Source organism: Nothobranchius furzeri, chromosome 8 (genome assembly GCF_043380555.1).
Source record: "Nothobranchius furzeri strain GRZ-AD chromosome 8, NfurGRZ-RIMD1, whole genome shotgun sequence".
NCBI lineage: Eukaryota > Metazoa > Chordata > Actinopteri > Cyprinodontiformes > Nothobranchiidae > Nothobranchius > Nothobranchius furzeri.
The window spans coordinates 47,080,309-47,084,681 of record NC_091748.1 but is presented as its reverse complement, the minus strand read 5'-3'; positions in this window follow the sequence as shown (position 1 = coordinate 47,084,681).

The window sequence follows — 4,373 nt, the reverse complement described above, 5'->3', positions numbered from 1 at the left end:
TCAGGGTAGAAAAGACCTAGTTTTTCTGATGTGAACAAACTTTAGCAAAAATAGAACTTCATTCATTTTATGCAAACTTATACAAGGATAATTCAGTGCATTCATATTATGAATGTTAAAATATTGTGAGTTCCTTACCATTGTAATTATTGCATTAATTCTTTAACCCTCAGTTTGCACAGCAGTTCTAAAAATAAATGATGGAAACCACATCAAACAAACAAAAAAATGTATATATTTATTTATGCTTTGTCACATATACAAAATGCCAGGTCATTTACTTTTTTGGAGGAATTATCCTATTTTACACATTTGTGGCATGAACATTTATTTGAATAACATTTTCTGACTCTGTTGGGTAAGAATGACAAAACTGAACATTTCCTGTTGGTTTATTTCAAGAGTGTCAACTAAGAATGTTTGTAGGTTTCCTTTTAAACGTTTTTCTTCAAGCACAATATAGTCACATGAGTTTTACTGTTGCAAAATTTTCTATTTTATACTGCTGTGTATGAAAAGATGTTATAATGATGTTTTTTTTAGTTTAGTTCGATAAGTTAAAGTGGATCTTGAGGTTTTCAGACAGGACTTAGAGCTCATCATTGCATTAAAACAGCTGTGGTGAAAGTTACTAATGATATTCTGATGCCCAAAGACAGTCTACTAATTTCTTGTTCTGTTAGATATCAGTGATTCTTGTGATGCAGTTGATGACAATTTTCTATAAGCAATGAAAAAGATTCTGAGAGGATTTGCTCAGAACTGAATTAAGTCTTAATAATCTGAGAGATTCCAGTCAGTTTATGTTAATGAATCATCTTCACGCACCAGAGTCAGTCGTGGAGTAACTCATGTTCTATTTCGTCTAGTCTTAGCCCTTAAGCTAGCTGCTATTGGAAGGATGATCTCCGCATCAGCCAATCATGAAGAGCTTAAATGTACGCCCACCAATAGTGGGCCCCCTCGTGGTATATAACCGCAGTGACCCCACTGCTCACCTCCTTTTTCTCTTCATGCCAAGCTTGAGAGCTTTATTAAAGAGCAAATATTATCTCAAAAGAGCAAATTATCCGAAGACGACTTACCAGCCATGTCCAGCGACACCAGACCCTGCCCGACCTGCCAGACGGGCTCCATTTCCAGCGGCGACCTGCACGCTAAGTGTGAGGTCTGTCTCGGGGCTCACCACGCTGGCCTGGCCTTGACCCCGCAGGCCTCGTGCCCGTTCTGTGCCGCTCTGCCCGTGGCGGAGAAGATTCGCCGGGTCGAGTACTTCACTCCCGCCGCCGATGAAGAATTTCCGGTGGCTGACTCCTACCCGCTGGACAAGGCTTTGGTTTTCTTCGACGCCGGTCAGGAGCCAGCTGGCTTCAACCGGCTGGATGACGTCACTGACAGCGAAAACTACGATGAGGCGGTGTCCCTCCTAGACATAACGGAGGTCGACGAGCTTCGCTCAGCGGGTCCTTCTGCCCCAGTGGCTTCTCGCTCCTCCCTGCCAGCAGTAAGAGCACTGCTCCAGGAGCTGCCCGCCATCATTTCTGCGTCAGCAGCCCGCAAGGGGCTAGCTGTGCCAGAACCGGCCCTGTCTGAAGCGGATGATTTGGCGGGAATTTTCGGGGCAACTCAGACACGCTGTCCAGACCCTGTCTGGCCGCGCTTCCCCGCTGCTATGAGCTGCTGGTCTGCCGCCTTCTCCGAGCCTGCCAAGCTCAAGGCGCCAGTCTCCACATATGCGCCCATCACCAAGGTCGAGGGGTTTTCCGACCAAGGCTGGCCGTCCGTTCCTCCACTAGAGCCGGATTTGGCCTCGCTGTTCGGCGCCAAGAACCACCTCGCTGGCCCGCGAGCTGTTCCCGCTTCAAAACATGATCAGCTGCTAACGCGGCTCACCGACCGCGCACATCAGTGTGCCTTTCAGACCGGCGCTGCAGGGAATAACATCGCCCTTCTTGCCTTCGGCGTCTCCAAGATGATGGAGGAGCTGGAAGCTCCCGAGGAGTCGAAAGCCGTCATAACTAAGACTGCTGATGCCATCCTCAATCTGTGTGCTGCTGTGCTCACCGGTTCTGCTCGCATCGCTGCCTGGCAGACCCTCATCCAGCGAGCGATCTGGCTGAAGGCCCTGCCCTCCATTCCGGAACATCTGCAAAGGGAGATGCTGGATGGCCCCATCACCACCGATGTTCTGTTTGGTACCCATCTTAGGGGCGTCATTGAGAGGGCTCAGAAGACGGCCGAACTATCGGCTACGGTGCGAGACCTGGTCCACCCTCGGTCAGCCTCGCACTCCGGCCGTTCAGCCAGAGGATGGGACGAACGGCGCGGAAGCTTCAGACGTCCAGCTGCACCGCCCGCTCCACGGAGCCGGCCTCCCGCTTCGGCTCCACATCAGCGGGACCAGCGAGATGGCGGACAACGGTTCCGACGGGGCCAGCAGACGCCGTCTTGGCAGTCCCAGGTGCAGGAGCCTCGCCGAAAGCAGCCACGGAAGTGACTCTTTGGGGGGAATGTGTGTGTTGATGATTGTTCTGATGTTGGTTTTGAAATAAAACCCAAAAAACGTCCCCTAAAGAGCACAATCCTACAGTCCTCCGCAGAATGCTCTGCCGAGTTCCCACACATGTTCCCCACACCAAGCACTGCTGCACGTATACATGTTCCTGCAGGTAGTCATGATACACGGCCAGCCATAAGGGTGCGCTCCATTTGCGCTCCGGCCCCAGCATCCGGCCAGGCCCAACTCGTCCCGCTCTCCCCACACCGTTGGGTGGGGAGGGATGTCAGGTCGCTGTCTCGACCACGCGCGGCTCCATCCGCTGGCACTCTGTCGCCCCCGTGCACGGGCCCGGCTCCCACTCGTCCTTCACTCTCGGACTCCACGCTCCACGGTGCGGACCAGCCTGTTCCAGCTGTTTCGCACTCGCCCTTTCGAGCGCAGCCCTCCATGGGTCGCCCCCTGTTCTCTGGTACGGGCGACGGCGGTAAGGGCGCATGCACAACCCTCAGACGTTGTTCACGTGACCGCGCACACGCGTCCACTGTCGGAACACGCGCACGAGTGGCGCCGCCTTTGCATCATGAGCAAATGGATTTCGGACACCATTCATTGCGGTCACACACTTCATTTTCAGGCCACTCCACCTCCCTTCAACGGGATCGTGGAGACGACGTTCACATCGCAAGTACAGTCTCAGGCGCTAGAGCTGGAGCTGCGGGAACTTCTGTCCAAGGACGTTATTTCCCGAGTCCCTCGCGGACAAGAACTCTCGGGTTTCTACTCCCGCTACTTCGTAGTACCGAAGAAGTCGGGAGGAATGAGGCCGATTCTCGACCTGTCCCTGTTCAACTGCTCCATAGCAGTAATGCATTTCCGCATATTAACGATGAGACAAGTCCTGGAATATGTGCGCCCCGGGGATTGGTTCACGTCAATCGACCTGAAAGACGCATACTTCCACATACCAGTAGTTCCAAACCACCGGAAGTTTCTGCGTTTTTCGTTCAAGGGAGTTCAATATCAGTTCAATCGCCTCCCTTTCGGCTACTCGCTAGCCCCGCGCACTTTCTCCAAATGTCTGGAGACCGCGCTGCAGCCACTGCGCACGGAGGGAATGAGGGTCTTATTTTACCTGGACGATCTTCTCCTGTGCGCTCGGTCCGAGGACGAGGCGTCACAGCAAACCAGGAGGTTGACAGAGCATCTGTCAACCCTAGGGTTTTCTATAAACTGGGAAAAGAGCTCCATCCTTCCATCCCAGTCGATTGTGTATCTCGGGGTGGAGTTGGACGCCTCCCTAATGAGAGCACGTTTGTCGCCTGCAAGAGCGGCAGATCTCTCCACGGTGATCTCCCGTGTTCAACCCCGCAAGATCGTGAGAGCCCGGTTAGTCATGAAACTCCTGGGCATGATGTCCGCAGCCCATTCAGTAGTACCGCTAGGTTTGCTGCGCACGAGGCGCTTGCAACGCTGGTTCGTCCGCCTCCGGGTACATCCAATACGTCAGAAGAGACGTATGTTGAGGATTCCCCCTTCAGTGGGCGGGGACCTCGCTCACTGGGGGAACCCCTGCATCCTCTCACGCGGGGTTCCCATCGGACGTCCTGCGTCACACGTATCTGTGTTTACGGATGCGTCACTGTCGGGGTGGGGGGGCACGTGCTTGTCCCACACGGTGGCAGATCGCTGGCCCTCCCACATGCACGAGCACATAAATGTGTTGGAGCTTATGACAGTGAGGAATGTGATCAGACACTTCGCTGCCCTTCTCGAGGGCCGTCATGTCGAAGTTCACACAGACAACCGGGTAGCGGCAGCCTACATAAATTGCCAAGGGGGAGTTCGATCCCTCCCACTGTTGCGTGTCGCCACA